General features: G+C 42.2%; 2 pseudogenes; both read right to left on the bottom strand.

The window, feature by feature from the left end:
- Positions 1-3,040: 3,040 nt before the first annotated feature.
- On the bottom strand, positions 3,041-7,850 carry LOC126795699 (uncharacterized; annotated as a pseudogene).
- A 622-nt stretch (positions 7,851-8,472) lies between these two features.
- On the bottom strand, positions 8,473-22,755 carry LOC126795697 (uncharacterized; annotated as a pseudogene).
- Positions 22,756-23,424: the final 669 nt, after the last annotated feature.

The following is a 23,424-nucleotide window of genomic DNA, read 5'->3' as shown; positions in this document are numbered from 1 at the left end:
GACTCACTACACTTACTGCATACGCAACATCTGGCCTGGTATGTGACAAATAAATCAGGCGTCCAACTAGCCTCTGATAACGAGTTTTGTCAGTGGGTACTTGATCTGGGTACTCTGCTAACCGATGGTTCTGCTCAATAGGAATATCAATTGGAGTGCAATCTAACATACCTGTCTCCATTAGTAGATCAAGGAGTTACTTGGAGAAGCGGCCATATATCCAGGCGGAATATCCATGTATACTTCCTCCGTTAGTTCTCCATGAATGAATGCATTCTTAACATCAAACTGCCTAAGTGACCAGTTCAAATTAGCAACGACAGAGAGCAATACCCGGATAGTGTTTATCTTTGCAACAGGTGCAAATGTCTCATCATAGTCTATGCCATATGTTTGTGTGAACCCCTTCGCTACTAGGCGTGCTTTATACCAGCTTACTGACCCATCTGGATTATGCTTCACTATAAACACCCAACGACATCCTACAGTCTTCTTGCCATATGGTGGAGATACAACCTCCCAAGTATTGTTCTTTTGTAATGCTTCCATCTCTTCCTCCATTGCTTTCCTCCATTTTGGATCTCCCAATGCATCCTGCACTTTGTTAGGTACTGATACAGTAGATATTTGATTCACAAAGGACTCATATGACTTAGATAATCTTTTAGTAGATATAAAATTTGCCACAAGATACTTGGCTTTAGTCTGAAGGGTAGGTTCATATTTTTTTGTTGGTTGACCCTGAGTAGACATATTTGGCAAAACATATTGTCTACTAATATCCCTAATAGAATGACTAACCTCATATGAGTAATCTTCTGTACTAGGAGAGCTTTGGTCAGGGGTTTAAACAGCTGTACGGGAAACATGAGAGGCAGTTGTGTTGTCAGCTTCTGGTGCCTGAATCTCTCGAGTGACGACCTCCGGTGGTGCCTGTGTAGCTGTCACATTGGTAATCTCAACAGAACCTGTTACCATATCGACTGGCTCACTGGTCTCCCCCTTTCCATAATACAGCTCTTCAAAATATGAATTCTCCCCCTGAAGAGCAGTATCAGAAGAGGAAAAATAACTCATGTCCTCAAAAAGGTAACATCCATAGTGACATAGTACTTCCGAGTAGGAGGATGATAGCAGCGGTACCCTTTCTGATGTCCTCTGTACCCAATAAACACACATCTAACTGCCCGGGCATCTAACTTAGAACACTGATGTTGTGGAAGATGAACAAAAGCAACACAACCGAATACACGGGCAGTAAGATTATGAAAAGAGGGTAATGAGACATGAGATGCAAGCACCTCATAGGGAACTTTCCCCTGAAGGACACGAGATGGAAGACGATTAATGAGGTGGGCAGAAGTAATGACAGCATCACCCCAAAGGTATTTAGGCATGTGGGCACTAAAAAGAATACACCGAGCCATATCAAGTAAATGACGATTTTTTCTTTCAGAAACCCCATTTTGCTCAGGTGTGTAAGGACACGTTGTTTGATGAACAATTCCGTGTGTGTTAAAGAACTCCTGAAAGACATGATTCACATATTCCCCCTATTATCAGAACGAAGAACTCGAATGGTGGCATTATATTGTGTTTGGACAGAGGTATGGAAGGCACAAAAAGCGGGAAAAACCTCATCTTTATTTTTAAGAAGAATAATCCATCAAAGACGTGTGCAATCATCAATGAATGACACAAAATATCGCATTCCTGACACAGTAGAGTTCTTAGAGGGTCCCCAAACATGAGAATGAATTAATTCAAAAGGAAGAAAACTTTTAGTAGAAGTACTAGGGGAATAAGTAGATCGATGACTCTTGCCCAAAACACATCTCTCACAAGATAAACAAGACTCGTCTACACTAATAAACAAAGTAGGCATAGATTTTTTCATAACACTAAAAGATGGATGCCCTAAGCGACGATGCCATAACCAAATTTCACTTAACTTGTCAGAAGTGGAGAGTAAAGAGGTCCGAGACTGTCCCCCTGGTTTTTCCCCTACGTATGTCAGATCCTGATGAAACAACCGACCCCTTAGATACCCCGACCAATAACCCGTCTGGTGAGAAGATCCTGAAATATCACATACATAGGAAAAAAGGTCACAGAGCACTGAGTGTCAGCGTTCAATTGGGGAACAAATATCAAATGATTAGATAAAGCAGGTACATATAGTACATTGTGAAGCTCTATAGTGGGAGTAATACGAACAGACCTTGTCCCTAACACCGGGAATGCCTCACCATTAGCATTAGTAACATATGGTACAGGTGGAGAGGACAATACGGTAAAATAAGATTTATCATAAGTCATATGATCAGATGCACCAGAATCAATAATCCATGTATCAAAACCAACAGAGTGAGAAATATTGAAAGACATACCAATTTGACCACGGCCAACAATGGAGGCTGTAGGTGCTCCTCCAGCAGTATGATGATCATGCCTAACCACAACATAAATATCTGGTTCCGGAACTAATTGAACATCAAGAAGCCTAGAACCCTCCGTTTGGTGTCCAGAACCCATTGAAAAGAAACAATGTAAAAAGGAGAGATTAGGCAGGAACAAAAACACACAAAAAAGGGCAGAATCTGCCTCTGGTGCACTTGAACTATCGGTGAATATGCACTAACAGGAAAAAAAGCTATTGAATCTGACCAGGTCGGGTCGGGTCGTTCCGAACTGGGCTGGGCCGGGGCGAAAAACGGGTCCGGCGGTGCAGAGAGACTGATTTGAGAAGAAAAAACTTTCGGGGAGGAGCAGCCTTTATCTTTTCCCTTCTACCGATTCTTGTATATATCCAAAAAACACGGCTCCTCGGAGCTCAAATCAAAGTGTTTACCCGTCAAAGCACCTGGTGATGCTACAAGAGTCTGCGCAGCCTTTGGGTGATTGTTTCTTTGATTCCTTCGTGGATCTCCCCACCTTGAACGATCAACTAGTTTCTCTAGTTGTTTATATGGCTGAAGTTGTTCTCTATTTTGGAGAAGGATTGATTCGATTGGTTCTTGATTTGTCTTCTGGAAATCTGTTACTTGGGATCTCTTTGTTCAGAGCTGGTATCAGCGGCGACGTTCGGCGAGGAGCGGCGACTTTTGTCGACTGAGGAGCGGCGACTGAGGGGCGGCGAGACAGCAGCAGCGGCGGAGACGTCGGGTCGAGTGCGGTGAGCAGCGCCGGAGGAAGGGAGGATGAACGGCGATGTCGGGGAGGGCCGGAGGGCAGCGGTGAGGACTCCGGACTGGAGGAGGCAGCAGTGAGCACTCTGGTGGTAACCGGCCGAAAAAAAAAGGGAAGAAACCTAGGAAAAACAGAGCACGAAGGCTCTGATACCAAGTTGAATTTAAACTGATTATTTGCTTGATGATTATTCATACACATATCAACTACATATATACTAGTCTACCCACAAAATAATTCGTGATTCACTCTGTGAATCACGGACCGTGTTTCACGCCGACAAAACAAGATATGCTCTCTTGCATCTCTCGCTCAAAAGTCCCAACTGCTTGCGCGACTGCATCTTTTAGTTTGCAATGTAACATTTCCTGAAAGACAAGTAGACCAGACAGTTACCACATATAATGCTTTGCTGCTTTTCAGCAGTTCCCCAAAGTGGATTTGAATTTTACCACGTTCAGGTCCTGCTTCCTAGTATTGAGATGACATAGATTGTAAATAACAACAGCCAAAGACAGTACTGCGACTAATACGACTGAACATTCTCAGATATTAAGCCAAAACCCTTGAAACAATTTTGTGCTGACTGCTGATTTGAGGTGCTTGATTTATTTTCATTGTTTTCCAACCAAAACAAAAGGGAAATAAGAAACAATAAATCACCTTCAGCACTGCAATAGTCATATCGTAGTTGTTTATTAGAAACACAGTTTGCAGTTTTGGTTTTGGAAATGCTTTAAGCAAGTCATTACAGCCATTCTCAGTCTTTCAAATTTTAGTTCAAGCTGTAATTCATAAAAGGGCAAATTATAAAAAGATATCATCTCCCAACTTATATTAGAAAAAAGTCATTACTTATGAATTAATTATAAAAAGGTCATAACATTTAAGTGTAAATTATAAAAAGGTCAACACAATAAAAAAATCACTTTAAAAATATTGTATGGACTGTTTTGCCATTTCTTACTATTTGTTTCTTCTTTTTCTAATTCGGGTCATAACTTTCTCGTCCGGCGATAGATTTTGAACTTCAATCAGGCTTTATTAGCAAAGTTCACGAAATTGGTACCGTTAGAAAGATCTCGCTCTCCTCTTTCATTTGATATACTACCCACTCCGAATCGACCAACCGTACAAGGCGCAAAACCATCGCAAAGGGTTGCCGCCATCGATGGCGGTGCTCCAAGCAATTCCGGCGAAACCGAAGTTCAAGTTTCCTAATTCATGCTATTCTCTTCATTCTGAGCATACTTATACCAATCTCATTTGAATTTTAACAAAATTTCACATTTCCTCTCGGCATGTCACACCTCCTGTCACAGACACTGTCACACCTCCTGTCACAACCGCTATCACACTCACTGTCACAGAAGTTGTCACACTATCTATTTACACCCACTGTCACAACCTCTGTCACACTACTGGTCACAACCACTATCACACTACCTATTACACTAACTGTCACACATGTTGTCACACCTCATGTCACACCTACTGTCACACACATTGCCCCTGTTACAACCCCTGTCACACTACCTATCACAACCCCTTTCACAACTCCTGTCACAACCTCTGTCACAACTTCTATCACACTACTTATCACAACCACTCACACACCCCCTGTCACAACCCTTGTCACAGTTCTATCACACTACTTGTCGCAACCCCTATCACACATGTTATCACACTACCTGTCACAACTTTTGTCACACTACTTGTCACAACCTCTGTCACACTATTTTTTTAAGAATAAGAAGAATAAGAAGAAGACTATAAATAACGAACCTTTTGTTTATTGTTATGTGATCTTGAACTAATATGATCCACATATCGACACTTCACTTATGTTGTCGTACAAAACACCACCAGTCACACGGCTTGTTACACTACTTATCACACTAGCTATCACACTGCCTGTCACACTGCCTATCACATTAGCTATCACAGTACCTGTCACAATACCTGCCACACTACCTGTCACAGCACAAAGTTAGTGTGGCTGATATTGTGGCTGGTAGTGTGACAGGTAGATCAGTTAGCTACATTTCCAGTCACAAAACCAGTTACTCAAACCTATGAAATCAGAAACTAGTATTCAAAACTGGGCACCCAAAATCTACTTTGGCACCCATGTCATCTTCTCCAATCGTTAACTTCATGTTAATTTCCCATATGCTTTCCTTCTGCCTTATCAAACTCGTCCCCGCGTCTCCGACGGTCGTCGCTCTCGCGCCTCCGATCTCCTCCCCGCACCTCTGAACTCGTACCCGCACCTCCGACGTCGTCGTCCCCGCGCCTCCGACCTCCTCCCAAACCTCTGAATTCGTACCCGCACCTCCGAACTCGTCCTCGTGCCTCCAACGTCGTCGTCCCCACACCTCAGCCTCGTTTGGTGTTCCATGTCCAGTCCTCCTCCTCCTCCTCCTCGTCGCGGTTCTAGGCCATGACCTCGATGGAGTCGCCGAGTCTCTGCACTTGGTGTTGGACTGCTGGTATGATGAAAATTGTGGATTTCATAATAGTGAGAAAACAAAGAGACAGTGGCATTGGCTGTAATTTTTGTGAAAATTTTGGGGCAACACTGTAATGATTTTAAAATTTTGACTTTTTTTCTACTTTTCTCATCGTATGTGACTTTTTTCTTATTTCATAGGTCAAATGTGACTTTTTTATAAGAAGCCTTAACAAATGACATGTACACGAATAACGATAAGTAGATAACGTAATCTTATAAGTTGTTTACATAATCAAAATCCTAATGAGCAACCTGAGAATTTCTCTCTCAAGTTCATTTTCTATGTCTAACTTGTCCATCTCCATTTTCAGATATCCCAATAACGAGGTGAAAGCATCAATTCAAATCGAGGTCAGGAATATATTGATTTTTTAAAAATATGGGAATATATTGATTAGAACCATCAATTTTTTAGGTCCTCCCGAGATCATTCCAACTAAAAATTGACCAAATAAATACCACTCAGGCCATCATCATCAGTTTACTTTAGCCAATTCTATTAGTCCCCAAATTCTCATAGATGCTTATTATTCAACATCGGCTGATTTTATTACCCTTTAAATGACCCAAGGATGTGCAGTTCTCATCACTGAACTGGTATTCTTCACATCAGAGGAACCAAGGAACAGGATAGGGGTGTCTGTCAATATCTACTTCAAAAAGAAAAGAAGTTGTAAGAAAATTAACAACGCCTACGGACCAAACCAATCCAACAATTCTGAATTTCGGACCCCACAATCAAGAATATTTGTTACTGAAATCAACAACCCATTTAGTCAGTTGGTAACCGGAAATTACATTCAGCCCCTGAAAACAAGGACTCAAACAAATTTTTAGATGTATAAAATGGTGGTTTAAATTTTCAAAACATTAAATGTCATATACATAAACACATACATACATTACATACACAAACATGAATACATATACAGAGAAATATTTCATCATCTTGATCTCACTCAGTTTCAAGTTCAAGAGAGGGGGGGGGGGGGGGAATATACTGACCTCAGCATTGGATGATAAAACAAGAGTAGAGATGCAAGTGTACACGGCCATGGACTCCTCATGATCTTCTTTTGAAAGGAGAACTTTCAGAAAAAAGCAAGTACCTGAAAAATTAACTGAGACATCATCATTAATTACCCAAATGGAATAAACATAGCAAATCAGGAAATGTCAGCGACAAGATTACCTCATTCAATGGGATAAGCTCGGGGTGCACCAATATCATTCTTGCATATGCACCAGCTGCATTATCCCTGACAGCATTATCTGTCTTAGATTCCCAAAAAGGGATAAACCCAACGTATTATCTTCACAGTATCTGGATCTAACGAAAGAAATTTCTAACATAAGGTAAAAATAGGTTTTAAGAGTTTAGGCTTCAGTGCTAAGATTATTGCTAAAAATCAGATAATTTAAAAACACTTCAACATGCGGCGCAGCCACAAGTAAGACGCCAAAGAAAAAACAAAAAGAAAAGCAAGCAAGGGATTTTTTTTAAAGAAAAGTTGTATATTCAAGTTTCAGTAGTTTGACCTTCAGTGCTAAATTTAGTGCAGAAAACCAGATAATATAAAAATGACTCAACATAAGGAACACAAATGAGTCAGCAAGGCAGGCAACAACCATAGTCCGATCTTGCAATTGGCGTGAAGCTCTCTGCATATGCAAATAGTTAACTTAGTAGCATACAACCATAAGGCACTGCAACTTTAAATGCTATGAAGCTTTATCGCAACCCATCGCAAACTCCATTAAAGGGCCAAAAAGTTTTGCAAAGTTGGATGAAAAATGAGGATCCATGGACTTGGCATAAACAAGGAGCAGATCAGAGACTGCATTCATTATCCCTTCATCATGTTCAACATCACCATCATCAGCTTTTCATCATTAGAAGCTGTCTGCTGACAAGCTGATTTTTCCTGAAGCAGTACCAAAGTAGCATCGACCAGCAGGGACATATCTGTTGAGATGATCACACTTCAGCATTTCCGAGCTATTTCAACTAATAATAATGCCTTGCATCTCATAAATCATACTTACAGGGTCCAACCGCCATATATCCAAGATCTTTAATGATGTCAGCAATGCTCATAGCCTCATACAAGCTTGGCAACCACTTCTTTTTGTCATCTTCAGTCATAGTTTTGATATAAATATTACAGTATCTGCACATTACGATGGGTATTAGTGTATTGAAACAGGGCAAGACCTCCAAAAGGTCACATGTTAATGAGTAACAATTTTACTCGGAACTTCTTTAGCCTTTCCTTGACTTTCCTGCAAAATAAGGCATATCATATTAGTTGTGACACCTATAAACTTCAGAAAAATTATAATGAACTCGAAAAAGAAACCAAAGTTGATTAAACAAATAGGAGGCTTGGAAAAACATGTAAAACATATTTCAATAAATAAGTCCCCTTTCAACAAATCAAACTGAACAGCACCAATTAAAGGCATGGATATTAATTACAAGTTACACAACGAACACAATAATTTTTAGAAGTCGTTCGTGTGTGAGAGAGAGAGAGAGAGAGAGATGATAACCACTAACTTTATGATTCTGGTAAATTGCATGTGCTGTTGTTAAAATATTCATTTCAATCAGTGACTAAGTTTTTCATTCTAATAAATTGCTTATCTCCATCTTTTTTCATGTGCTGCTGCAATTAAAAAGTTCCCTATTAAATAAAATTGAAATCTGCTATGTACTAAAAATTAACATAAATCCGATGTATAACCAAAAATGCCATAGGATAGAGTCAATACATTTTGCCTAGGGAAGTTCTAGAACACAATTCAACAGTCAAGCTTTTCACAAAGAGCTCAAATGAATTTGAGTCCAGGATGATCAATGAAGATTCAAACATCTCATGGAAGAACTCTGCAGAAATATTTTGAGCTGCACTTCGGAATGCAATTCCAAATGAATGTCCTTTGACTGCTCCAACTCGAGGCTTCCCACAAACACCAACTACGATCATCTTCTTGGAATCTTGTGCCAAACAAGCACAAACCATAGGCTTCATTCTAGCTCCCTTCTCTTTCAGAGCATCCATCACAAAATAGCAGAATTTAGTCAATGCCTGGGGGTACCCCAACAGTTTTGCATCTACAAAGTCTTCGAGTTTCACCAAAAGAAATTTCGTTCCAGTTCTTATATTCATTATTGCTCTACTTCCTTGTCTAGCAATTTCCCGTTGTACCCGAATTGCTTTCTGCATTCCAGCTTTCAGCTTATCAAGATTGTTCAATGACAGTGCATCCTAAGCCACCCCAAACTGCTTGGCAGCACAAGAACCATCTGATTCCACAAACGATTCAAGCAAAGCTGAAACTCCATAAACCACATCCACTGCAGATACCCTTGAGCAATAGCCATGGATTCGCAAAAAGCTCCGGTAGTAGAAATCAGTGAGTCCATATTTAGGTAAAAGTTGTTCGAATTGAGCTTTCATCCTCTTTTTTACCTCAATATTCATGAATGGGAACTTCTGTTGGCAATCCTCAAGCGCAAATCCCATCCTTGCCAGTAGAAAAATAAGCCTAGAAATTCCTTTGTCATTCCACGTCTTCATTTTGGTTGCAGAGTATGAAGAACATTTCATGGATTCAAATAAATTCCATTCATGTAACAGCATCAGCCTAGGTACATCTTCAAATGCAATTCTATCTGTCACTGAAGTCACAGCCTCCAAAGTCCAAACTCCCTGAACTGATAATCCGCTGCTCAAGCTCCATGACAGCAGCCTGGTACCTCTCATCGGTGAGCCTCTGGTGTACAAACTGATCCGTCAAAGAAACACAAGACAGCCAAAGCAACTCGTTTGTATTCTTCCTCGATGAATGCGCCAAATCATATATCAAACACCCAGAAGGCTTACCATGAAAAGTACCTAAATGGTAGTATTTCTTCTTTAACCTCTTGAAAAGCTTCTCCGGGCCTTGTTCCTCTTCTTCAGACACCCTCAAACCCTCCTCACTATCTCTATCTCCATCCTGCTCATCATCACTATTCAAGTCACTCGCATTGGCCAAAGCCGAGACATCATGAATATGGTATGATAAATCCGACTGTAGAACGATGATCTGAAAACCAACAAGAATGCAGACACGTGTACAAATAAAATGTGATTTAATGAATATCAAGCGCGGGGTTACAATCTTTGGTGAACTCCTCTGATTCTATCTCCGTATGTGATTTGGCTCAAGGGTGACATGCACTTGATCTTGAGGATTTGAGTTTGATTTGGATTTGATTTGACGAAGAACGAGCGATTTGGCCGCTTGATAATTCTTCGTGGACTTGAGTTTGGATTGGATTTGGATGAAGAACGAGCGATTTGGCCGCTTGATGATTCTTCGTGGACTTGAGGTTGGATTTGGATTTGATGAAGAACGAGCGATTTGGCCGCTTGATGATTCTTCGTGGACTTGAGGTTGGATTTGGATTTGATGAAGAACGAGCGATTTGGCCGCTTGATGATTCTTCGTGGACTTGAGGTTGGATTTGGATTTGAGGAAGAACGAGCGATTTGACCGCTTGATGATTCTTCGTGGACTTGAGGTTGGATTTGGATTTGAGGAAGAACGAGCGATTTGGCCGCTTGATGATTCTTCGTGGATTTGATGATCTTCGTGGACTTGAGAGACTTCGGGATTTGTCGAGAGTGATTCTTGCTCGAGTGATTTCTCTCCTTCTTCTCCAAGTCTCAAAAAAATCCTCCCCTCTTCATGTTGAAGGGGTGTATTTATAGTGTCAAAATTTCTATTTTGTAGAATATTTTAATGACATTAAAATAATAAATTCTTTAATTGTATAATTAAATCAATATGTATTTTCTGATTAATTTAAAAATTAGTTATTCTCATAACTAAATTAAACAGAAAATAATTGATTTAATTATGACTGTTAAGAAATTTATTAATTTAATCAAATGTCCGATTACCATTTCGAATCGTCAATGACATTCAATTTTCTGATGCAATTCGGAATCACGTAGCTTCGATTACGATCATCCGTTTATGTGCTGACACGAGTTTTATTCGGATCCGCACCAACTTTGTTGACTTTTGGCCACGTGTGCAATTTTGTCGGGCTCTTGGTCGATTTAATTATTTAACGAAGATAATTTACTTCATTAAATTTCATGTGTCTACAAATGCCCCCACTTCAAGTCGTGCTGCAAACATGTCGGCGTCACGTGTCGGAAGCGCAACTTGAAGTATGTATTTTGATTTTGGAAAATTTAAAGGCTCCGCAAATTTTGTACTCTTTCCGTCATATATTTGAATCAGATGAATTTAATTTTGAAGATATTTTCATCTGAATTCATGACTGACGCCCTACAATGTTCCACTGCCTGTTGTGATTTCATGTCGGCACATGGTTAGAATTTTGAGTGAAGGACTGCCAGTGCGTTTGCACATTACATTTCTTTCCAACATTGAGCATATACTATCTGCAAAAAGGTTATCTCCAGCAAGCTTATTGTAACTTTTTAGATTATACATATCATTAAAGACATATTCCACCAACTTGTCCACCGTAATGCTATTGACAGTTTGTGAAAGTTGAAAGCTTTTGCACTCCACTAGCTCACTTGCGCGGGAAAGTTGAAAGCTTTTGCACTCCAGCTCACTCATTCACATGAAGAAGGCCCATGCAATCATATTATACTTTAAAGTTAACTTCCACTATCTCATATCCCTTGCAAATTTTCCAGCTTAAATCCCCGGTACTCCTTCAACTCAAAACTCGGCCTCCTCGGCCCTCTGGTCTGCTTCTTTCCCAAATCCATCAACGCCTCACTGTCATGATCATGCAGGGACACTCCTTCTCCAGCTTGTGGCACTGGCCCACCAGATGTTCATACTCCGCCGCAAACGTCCGACGAGGAGCACCAGTTCGAATCCGAGGCCGACGTTGGAGCCTCCAAGACCTATCCTCAGCAAGCTAGTACCATCCGCAAGAAGGGCTACATCGTCATCAAGGCCTGCCCTTGCAAGATTTTTGAAGTCTCCCGGAGCATTATTCTTTCTCTAGCAGCCTTCAATTTTCGTCTCTGAAAATCAAGCTCTTTGCAGAATTCATCTCTAGTTCAAGCGCAGAAACTTTAGCCCATGCTTATTCTCGAGCTGCCTACTTCTCACGGTCAAGCTTTTTTTTTTTTTTTTTTTTTTTTTTCAGAGTACCAACTTTTCCAGATCCAGCTCCCTTATGGACCCCTGAGACTGCAGATCAATGATGACCATTGCTTGATTTCCGATGTCGAGAAGAGCTGCTGGAAATTTTATTTGCACTCACAAAACCAGCATTTGAGCTTCTTGCATCTTCCTTATGTAAGGAACCAACAGTCTTTGCATGATCACTGGACTGTCTGTTGTTTTGAGATTGACTAGAACCACTGCTCATTTCCTCCTTGATTGCTGCCAATGACACTTCGGACTTTCCTGCACCAACTAAGAATCTGTAATTTCGATCCTTAAGAGGTATTATCAGTGGATATTGGCTGCAGCTTTGTTGACCCAGGAGAGGTAGAAGTTTTTTGAAACAATTTCAGAAGAGCCAACTTTAACTTGAGGAGATTTAGAAGCCGAATGAGAGAGAGAAAGAAGGAGAAGAAGAAGATGCCGTGGGAGGGAGAAAGAGAAAGTGAAGAGAAGAGAGAGAGAGGGAAGGAGAAGAAGAAGATGCCGTGGGAGGGAGAAAGAGAAAGTGAAGAGAAGAGAGAGAGAGGGAAAAAAGAAAAGACACGGGAAGGTGGGAGACAAGAAGAAAAGAGGGAAGAAAGAGAAAGGGAAGAGAGAAGAAGACCGGGATTGAGAAAGAAATACATGAATCATTAAATGATTCAATGCGGTTGAGTTTACTGCAATCGGTTTTTTTTGACCGATTTTGACTTTGTTTTTTTTTTGAACTGATTTTGACTTTTTTTTTATGGACTAATATTGACTTCTTTTTGTAGGATTTTAACAACAAATTTGAGAGTCGCGGTCGATCTAGCCATTTGACTACTCTCGAAACGCGTTGATTTCTGACGGATTTGAAGAACGTAAACGACCTAATCGCTTGACTGTTCTCAATTCATAGACTTGACGGCAGTCAACAAAAGTGGATTAGGCTTTACGCATCACTTTCACCATGGCGGCTTTCAAGAGTTTGAAGAACGTAAACGACCTAATCGCTTGACTGCTCTCAATTCATAGACTTGACGGCAGTCAACAAAAGTTGATTAGGCTTTACGCATGACATTCAACATGGAGGCTTTCAAGAGTTTGAAGAACGTAAACGACCTAATCGCTTGACTGCTCTCATTTCATAGACTTGACAGCAGTCAATAAAAGCGTGTTAGGCTTTACGCATCACATTCACCATGCGGCTTTCAAGAGCTCTCTTCACGATGCGAGACTTGCTGATCCGGAACAGAAGAAGTGTCAAATCCGAGAGATTCCAGAACCGAGAGCCGGTTGTGAAGAACGTCGGAGCAGCTTCAAATCAAAAAGAAGAAGTGTCAAATCCGAGAGATTCCAGAACTGAGAGCCAGCTTTGAAGAACGTCGGAACAGCTTCAAGTCAAAGAAGAAGTGCCAAATCCGAGAGATTCAAGAAGTGACAGCAACAGAGATTGAAGAGACAAAGGAGTTACGAGCCGGTTTTGAAGACGTCGGAGCAACTTCAAGTCAAAGAAGAAGTGGCAAATTCGAAAGATTCGAGCTAGTTTTGAAGAACATCGGAGCAGCTTCAAGTCAAAGAAGAAATGCCAAAGCCGAGAGATTCCAGAACTGAGAGTCAGCTTTGAAGACGTCGGAGCAGCTTCAAGTTAAAGAAGTGTCCCAAATCTGAGAGATTCCAGAACAGAAAGCCACAAAGATTAAAGAGCGTCGGAGCAGCTTCAAGGGTTTGACCTGGGTGTGACAACTGACTTGAATGATCAGGATTTGCTTATCTCTTCTTCTTTTTCTTTTTTTTTTCAATCAAACCCTTATTTTTTTTATGTGACTGAACTTAAGATTGTTTTTTCTCAAGATGCCTACGTATCCTTCCAAAGAAGGAATCAAGTCATCACGTAGTTCAAAGGTTTTTTTTTGTGCCTGGTGCAGTTTAGGCTCATGCAGGCATGGAGCATTTTTTTTTGTGTCTTATGCAGTTTAGGCTCGTGCAGACTTGGAGCGTACTTTGTTTTTTTTTGTGTGTGTGTCTTGTGCAGTTTAGGCTCGTGCGGACTTGGAGCATAATTTGGTTTTTTTTTTTTTTCAAGCATAATACTTCTTCAGGAACTTGCCGTTGATGGGACCGATTCTCAAACCGTCTTCCGCCATAATTTTGTAAGCTCCATTGGTGTAAACTTCTCTGACGACGTAAGGACCATCCCACTTTGACTTGAATTTGGAGCCAGACTTGTGCGTCATAATGATGGGTCTTCGAACAGCAAGGACTAAATCATCAACTTGAAATGACCGTGGTCGAACACCTTTGTTGAAGGCGTGTGACATCCGAGCTTGGTAGCATTCCAGGTGTTGTTGTGCGTCAAGCCTCTTCTCGTCCAAAGCTTCTAACTCTTGTAGGCGCAACTTGACATTTTCTTCATTTGTGAGACCTTCTTGCAAAGCGATTCTCAATGACGGGATTTCTTTCTCTAATGGTAACAAGGCTTCGACACCATAGACGAGAGAATAAGGTGTAGCATTTGTGGCTGTCCGATACGTCGTTCTGTAAGCCCAGAGAGCTTCGCCCAATTTCTCATGCCAATCCCTCTGCTTCTTGCTGACAGTTTTCTTCAAAATGTTACATAGCGTTTTATTGAATGCTTCTGCCAATCCATTTGCCGGAGCGTTATACATCGAAGAGAAGTGAAGCCTGAAGTGAAATTTCTTGCTCAAATTTTCCGTTGCGGTATTCGAGAAGTACTTGGCGTTGTCCGTGATGATGCATCGCGGTATACCACAGCGTTGTATAATGTTTCCAGTAATGAAGTCCACAACATTTTCTTTCTTTATTTCTTTCAGCGGTATCGCTTCTGCCCACTTTGAGAAGGAATCTGTGGCTGCCAAAATGTACATATGACCAGCCGATGATTTCGGAGTGATGGGTCCGATTGCATCCATTCCCCAGACATCGAACGGGTGCGAAGCAATTGTCGGATGCAACGGCTCAGGTGGCTGATGAATGAAGTTGGCATGAAACTGACAAGCTTGGCATTTTTGTGCATACTCCATACAATCCTTGACCATAGCAGGCCAATAATACCCTAGTCGTCTTACCTGGAAATGTAACTTTGGCCCTGACTGATGTGCTCCACACACTCCAGAATGAACCTCTTCCATGGCTTTCACCGCTTCATCCTTTCCCAAGCATCGAAGGAGTACTCCGTCAAACGACCTTCGATATAAAGTTTCTTTGTAGTAGAGGAAGCGCGGTGCTCGTCGCTTGATGCTCCACTTTTGCTTCGAATCTTCGGGAAGCTTGTTGTGCTCAAGATAGTCGATAAAAGGATGTCTCCAGTCTTCAACATCAATGGTGTGAACTGACACTACATGAGAACTGGCACACTGGAGTGAAGGTTTTGTTGTCACGACCCACCTTTGGCAAATTGGGATGTCCAAAATTTCGTCTCCAGACAATGCCAAGGTCGCCGCCAAGTTTGCCAATGCGTCTGCCATTTGATTTTCTTTCCGTGGCACATGTATGAGTGTAACATTATCAAAGCCCTTCAAGAGTTGTGTGGCAAGTTGGAAATAAGGTACCAAATCTTCCTTCTTGACCTCGTAATTAGTGAGCAGTTGATCAATCACCAACTTCGAGTCTCCATATACTTCGAGACTTTGGATTTCAATCTCTAACGCTGTTTGCAATCCCATGATCAAGGCTTGGTACTCTGCGACATTGTTGGAGCACAATTCCCCAAGGGTGAAAGAATAAGGCAATATCTGCTTTTGTGGAGAGACGAATATAACACCAGCCCCTGCTCCGTCTGCCCTAGATGAGCCATCGAAAAACATCTTCCAAGTAGGGAGGACCTCTGCAAGGAAGACTTCCTCATCCGGGAAATCATCTGAGATTTCCCAATCCGCTGGAATAGGGTGGTCTGCCAAGAAGTCGGCTAACGCCTGCCCTTTCACTGCTTTAGCGGGCACATATACGATGTCGTATTGGTTCAATAGTAACGCCCACTTAGCCATGCGTCCGGTTAGAACTGGCTTCGATAATATAAACTTAACTGGATCGGCTCGTGCCACCAAGTGCATTGTGTAAGCTTGCATGTAATGCCTCAACTTTTGAATGGCGAAGACGAGTGCAAGACACATCTTCTTTATCGGCGGATAATTTAGCTCAGATCCGGTGAGAGTCCGACTTAAGTAGTACAAGGCTTTCTCCTTTTTGGCTTCATTTTCTTGGGCAAGAAGGGCCCCAAGTGATCTCTCTTGAGCCGCGATGTAAAGGATAAGAGGTTTCCCGGCGATAGGTGCACCCAACACCGGAGGATTCGCCAAGTATTTCTTTATGCTCTCAAAGGCATTGCGACAAGATTCATCCCATACAAATGGAACATCTTTCTTCATCAGTCGACTAAATGGTTGGCAGCGGCCCGCCAGGTTCGATATGAACCGTCTGATGAAGGCAAGTCGTCCTTGGAGGCTTTTTAACTCGTGCAAATTTCTTGGCTCTGGCATTTCCTGGATGGCTTTAATTTTGGATTGGTCTACCTCGATGCCTCGGTGCTTCACGATGAATCCAAGAAATTTTCCGGAACTGACACCGAATGCACACTTCAAAGGATTCATTTTTAACTGGTATTTGCGTAACCTGTCGAATACTCTTCGTAGATCTTGCAGGTGATCAATTCTTTTCTTTGTTTTGACAACCAAATCATCAACATAGCATTCTACATACTTGTGCAGCATGTCACCGAAAATTTTTTGCATAGCGCGTTGGTACGTTGCACCGGCATTTTTTAACCCGAATGGCATGACCTTATAGCAATAAATTCCTTTGGGAGTTCGAAATGCAGTGAGTTCCTCATCCTCTAAGGCCATCCTTATCTGGTTGTAACCTGATGATCCGTCCATGAATGACAAAACCTCATGCCCGGTTGTCGCATCCACCATGAGCTCTATGATTGGTAGAGGGAAATCATCTTTTGGACATGCCTCGTTTAAATCACGAAAATCTACACAAACGCGGATTTGTCCGTTCTTCTTCTTGACAGGAACAATGTTTGCGATCCACTTGGGATACTGAACCTCTCTAATGAAGCCTGCGGCAATCAACTTATCAACTTCTGCTTCAATTTGAGGAATAAGTTCTGTTCGAAAACGTCTTTGTGTTTGCTTGGTCGGCCGAGCCTCTGGTTTGACAGCAAGTCGATGAACTGCTACTTTTGGATCTAGGCCGGGCATTTCTTTGTACGTCCAAGCAAATACATCTTTGTACTCGAGCAACAGATCAAGATGTTCTTTTTCTTCTTCAGAACTTAAAGACGCACTCACAAAAATAGGTCTTGGGTCTTCCTCTGTTCCCAAGTTAATCTCCTTAAGTTCATCCATAGTGGCTTGCCCCCCGTCTTCAAGTTCTGGAGGAGCTTCGTCTACTTCAATTTCAAAATCTTCATGATCGTCTTCCTCTACGGCATCTGCTTCTGCCACCGTGACATGATAAGAAGTTTGGACAATGTCATCATCACCGTCATTATCGAGGTTGCCATCTCCTTTTTGGCCAGTGAATATGATGGTATGTTGCTTCACTTTGAGTTGATCCGTGGAATCCACTTCCAACATACAATGCCTCTTCATGCGTGACGGGATAAGACTTCGGATTTCCTTGCTCTCCGCTTGACCACAAGTCATTTTCCTCTTGCATATCTGTCGTTCCTCAGGTGCTTGGATCCTTTCCAACGCAGGCTTTCGCGGAATGAGGTTTGCATTTTGCCTATCTTTGTCTGAACTTGACATCCTTTTGAATACGGAAGGCCGGGTGGTTGTAATACCGATGCGATTGAAGACTGAACCTCTACTTGATGTCATGTTCACACGGTCAAAAACCGACACCCTTGTGATTGATCCTTCATTGCGTTCAGATATTGCTCTTCGGGAACCTGGACGAATGCGATCGAACGACGAAATGCGAGGGGTTGACTGAACCTCTCGACTCTTCTCTTCGACTACCTCGACACTGATATGTTGCACATTGGCTCGCTCTGCCCTTCTTCTTCCTGAAATTCTAATAGGCTTGCTCGAAGTGAAACCGAGACCAGCTTTAGAAGAATCAATTGTTGCCCCTTGCTCTCTTAACTTCTTTTGTGACTCATCGAGCTCATGCGCCCTCCTTGCTGCAGCCTGGTCGTCCTTTTTACTTGATGAACCAAAGTCGTATCCGGCCTTTTCTAACAGCTTGTATGCGTTAGGATCGAACCCTTCACTTGTTCTTTTCTTGGGCAGCGATCCATGTTCCGTCTTACCTTGAATCGGTTTGACAAACCCCTCTAGTGGCTGCTTTGTGGGATTTCGGTTGTTCATCTTTATTAATGGCAATGTTGACTCCTCCTTCAACAATTTCACATCATCCTCTTCTAATTTTCGTGGGCAATCTTGTGACTTTGTCCCCACAAATGGGGACTCCCCCTCCCTTCGTCTAGACTTCGGAACATAGCGTAGGACCGGAAATGCATGGCTGGCTTTTCTTTCTGCAGAGGATGTTGCCACTTCAGATGAGACTTTTTGTGACACTTCACCATAAAGCTCAATGTCTTTTGATTTGGCATCATTCTCCCTAACTTTAGCGGCTTTCCCCGTGGAGGATACTCCGACCGGAATGACTTCTTTCATTGACTCCTCATCTGTGTAGAATTTAGAATCCGCAAAGTATGATTCGGCTTCTGTGAAAGGTTTGGTATCTCCAACCACGGTTTTCACACCTCCGCGATAGAACTTGAAGCATTGGTGCAAAGTGGATGGCACGATGCCATTTTCATGTACCCATGGTCGTCCCAGCAACAAGTTGTACGAGGTCTTGGCATCGATGACATGGAACAAAGTGTTTGATTTTAACTCTCCAATGTCCATGTCTAGTCTGATCATCCCTATCGCTCTTTGTCCTCCTTGGTTGAAACCTTGGATCATGAGACGACTCCTTGACAACTCATCAACGTTGACGCCGAGTTGAGACATGGTTGACTTGGGCATGATATTCACTGCTGACCCTCCGTCTATGAGCATGCGATTCAACTTCCGCTCTCGCATGTACCCTGTCACAAAAAGAGGTCGATTATGTGGCTTAGAGCCCAATTGGAGGTCATCATCCGTGAAGTGAATGGTATCACAATATGCATCACACACGCCACATTCTTTCATGCTTGTGGAGTGTTTTCCTACGTCGATAAGCAACTCCACAAGTGCGCATCTCGTTGATTTTGGCAATTGCATCAAGTCAGAGAGGCTAAGTTGGGAAGGTAGACTCTCCAATTGTTTCAACACCTCATTCTTCTTTAACACTTGACTTGCACCTGTTTCTGTTGCTTCAGGTTTCTCGTCTTCTTTGGAGCTAACTTCACAACTTGTGGCCATTGAAGTGACATTCGGTTGTTTTGTCGGCAAGTATTCTTTTGACAAGTTCCGGCGAAGATGTTTATGCAAATGTGGAACGACTTTCGTTTTAAAATGTCCTCGTCCATTATCCTTCATGCGGGGATGTGATTTCTTATGACTTGGTCGGGCAACCGGTGAGTTTGGCATCATACCTTTGCGAGTTCTTCTTCGGGTGACCAATATCCATCCTTCATCATCGGCATTAGAGGCAACTTGGAGGGTAGGCGTGGAAGCAGGACATTCTTTAACTTCTTTGGTCTTCTTATGTTCGCGCGCCTCCTTTATGAAACAGAACGGTGCTTTCATCGGGTGAAAAGGGAGTGGAACTGGCTCGAACGACCCGAATGTTACGGTAGTGCAATTGACTTCAGCAATGTCGTCAACGTCCAGCTCAATCTTCCCTTGCTTGGCGAGGTTCATTATCAAATCCTTGAGAACAAAGCACTTCTCTATAGGGTGACTAACGAGGCGATGATATTTGCAATACTTCGGATCGTTGACTCGATGCATTTCTTCTGGACGTTTGCACTTCGGAAGCTCTATTATCTTGTTTTCGAGCAGATCCTCTAACATGCCCGCCACATCAGAGTCTGGGAACGGGTACGTCTTTCGCTCCATCTCCTTTAACGTGCGTTTACTCCTATCGTAGGTTCGAGGAGGTTCCACCTTATTAAATTCTTTCTTATCCCGCGTAGAGATCTTAACCGGTGCAGTATTGATGACCATTGATTCTTTGGAAGGCTTCTTCACAACCTTGTCAAATCTGCTTCCGAAGGCTTTGTCTTTTCGTTGGTCGACCAGGGTTTCATTCTTTCCCTTATGACTTGCCAAGCTTAGCTCCATGTCGTGGGCTCGAGTAGCCAACTCTTCGAAAGAACGAGGCTTGATTCCTTGCAAGATGTATAACAAATCAAAGTGCATGCCTTGGATGCACATTTCAACGGCTGACACCTCTGACAGTCGATCCTTGCAATCAAGGCTAAGTGAGCGCCATCTATTGATGTAGCCGATCGCGGGTTCATCCTTCCGTTGCTTCGTGTTAGTTAGCTCCATCATGCTCACCGTTCGCCTTGTACTATAGAATCGATTAAGGAACTCGCGCTCCATTTGGTCCCAACTGTCAACATACTCTGGCTCTAAGTCTGTATACCACTCGAAGGCATTTCCCTTCAACGAGCGAACGAATTGCTTGACAAGGTGATCGCCTTCTGTCCCGGCATTACTGCAAGTCTCCACGAAGTGGGCAACATGTTGCTTTGGGTTTCCTTTACCTTCAAATTGTTGGAAATTCGGTGGCTGATACCCCCGCGGCATCCTTAAGTTGTCGATCCTCTTCGTGTAAGGTTTGGAGTAAGTGATTGAGTCACGAGAAGGACCTCCATATTGAGCCCGAATTGAGTTGGTGATGATGTCTTGCAATTGCTGGAGTGATAAGGAACCAAGCGAGTCGCCATCGTTCTTGGACGTTTCTCCCTTTTCATTTACTTTGCTCCTGCCAGGCGACCCCTTGGTGGAGTTCTCATCATTTTGATCTTCCAACTTGCTATAGAGCTCAGCGATTTGCACATCCTTTTCTTCAACCGTTCGGGTGAGCTTTTCAACCATCTCCAACAGATTGGAGAGTTGCTCCTCGACTGTGGATGCCCCCGTCACCAAGACCTGCGCATTGTCAGAAGAGGATTCATGTGTCATAGAACGGAAGTTATCGCCATCTTCTTTGGGACTTCCATGGTATGATGCCGTGCTTGATTCATCATCAGAGAAAACGTCTTCTAGGATAGGGCCATCACCATGAACGGGTAGAAGAGATTGCTCACTTGGCTCCTTCTCCTTTGACACTTGCTTCTTCCCGCTTTGAAAGGCATGCTCTATTGCTCCCAAGCTCTCCAAGGTGATGACTGGTTGACGAGGCTTACTAGCAAGTGCCATGAACGTCATGGGTTGAGCTTTAGCCACGCTCCGGGTGACAAGGGCAATCGGTTCACTCTTTGATTTGGAGGATGTTTGCTTGGACTTCTTCACCGGTTCGGCCTCTCCGTTTGACCTCGCGGTTGTGGACTTGGATTTCTTCGGTGGAACGGCTTGGTTGTTCTTGGAAGCCATCGCACAAATGAAGGATTTCTTCGGAGAATGAGATGAGAGGCCAAAAATGTCCCACTGGGCGTGCCAATTTGTAGAACGATGATCTGAAAACCAACAAGAATGCAGACACGTGTACAAATAAAATGTGATTTAATGAATATCAAGCGCGGGGTTACAATCTTTGGTGAACTCCTCTGATTCTATCTCCGTATGTGATTTGGCTCAAGGGTGACATGCACTTGATCTTGAGGATTTGAGTTTGATTTGGATTTGATTTGACGAAGAACGAGCGATTTGGCCGCTTGATGATTCTTCGTGGATTTGATGATCTTCGTGGACTTGAGAGACTTCGGGATTTGTCGAGAGTGATTCTTGCTCGAGTGATTTCTCTCCTTCTTCTCCAAGTCTCAAAAAAATCCTCCCCTCTTCATGTTGAAGGGGTGTATTTATAGTGTCAAAATTTCTATTTTGTAGAATATTTTAATGACATTAAAATAATAAATTCTTTAATTGTATAATTAAATCAATATGTATTTTCTGATTAATTTAAAAATTAGTTATTCTCATAACTAAATTAAACAGAAAATAATTGATTTAATTATGACTGTTAAGAAATTTATTAATTTAATCAAATGTCCGATTACCATTTCGAATCGTCAATGACATTCAATTTTCTGATGCAATTCGGAATCACGTAGCTTCGATTACGATCATCCGTTTATGTGCTGACACGAGTTTTATTCGGATCCGCACCAACTTTGTTGACTTTTGGCCACGTGTGCAATTTTGTCGGGCTCTTGGTCGATTTAATTATTTAACGAAGATAATTTACTTCATTAAATTTCATGTGTCTACACCGACTGCAGGTCATCTTCCTGCGTATAAAACACAACCACGCGCTCGTTGTGCTCACTCAGATTATGCAGATGAATGGGGCGGTGACTGTCCACCACGAAAACACGCGACAATGGGGATAGTTTGAGCAGCCTCCTCAGGTCCCGATGGCATCCCCAGTTGATCAAAAGAACAGAAATCGGACTCTCCGACAGGCCTGCGTACTTGTGAATCTCCTGAAAGGAAGAGACGGGATAACACGAGTAGACGACAGAATCGGATTCGAGAACATGGAGGATAATTTTGACAGCGCAGAGAGAGTCGACGTCTGAAGACGATGGGAATATGAGCAGAGGATAACCAGATGAGGCTTTCGCCGATTCGCAGAGCCTCGAGTAGAAGGACTCCATTGTTTCCTCTCTAACCATGACCCTAAATTCCAATTGGATACCCTCAAAATTCAATGAAAACTAGAGAGTCAAGTACCTGAGATTTGTATGAGGGCGATGGGCTCTGTGTTCAACGAGAGAGAGAGGGGGGGATAGGGTAAATATTGTGAACAATATTGAACAATATTAATCACTCTTTTGTCAATTTCATCAGGTGAGACTGAATCTTACCGTTAATACTTTTCAATGTTGGTGAATGTCTATTTCATCGTTTCACCAGCAGCGTGTTTATATGGCTGTATTTTCAATGATTTTAACATACCCGATCTCTCAATTTGTGACCTTTTTGGGTTTCTCTGTTGGGTACTTATCTTAATTTTCAGTTGTTAACAAAAGCTATCCATCTTCTACACACTCGGGTAATTCCAGGTTCTTTCAACAATGGACTTAAAACAAACAACATATTGCTAGACGAGCATAGGATTTCAAAGCTGAGTGACTGTGGGATGTCCATCATAACAGAAGAAATTGAAAAACTTGAGGCATGTTCTTATGATTTTTTGTTGACAGTTGCAATGATCTATTCTGATGCATTATTGTATTATTTTGCAGGCAAAGGGAGAAGGCCCTAAATTCTGGTATCAAGTAAGATCAGCAGCAATCAAGAGAATTAACAGTTAGCATCTACCATTTCTATCATTTTCTCTTGATTGCTGCTGATCTTACTTCAAATGGTAGATGTTAACTGTTAATTCTCTTATATCCTTCATTTTCTTGCAGGCATAAAAAGGATCTGGAGGGTGATGTTTACAACTTTCGATTTACA

The sequence above is a fragment of the Argentina anserina genome, chromosome 5 (genome assembly GCF_933775445.1).
Source record: "Argentina anserina chromosome 5, drPotAnse1.1, whole genome shotgun sequence".
Classification (NCBI taxonomy): Eukaryota; Viridiplantae; Streptophyta; class Magnoliopsida; order Rosales; family Rosaceae; genus Argentina; species Argentina anserina.
Note: the sequence above shows the minus strand (reverse complement) of the source record. Positions and strands in the feature narration are given on the sequence as shown.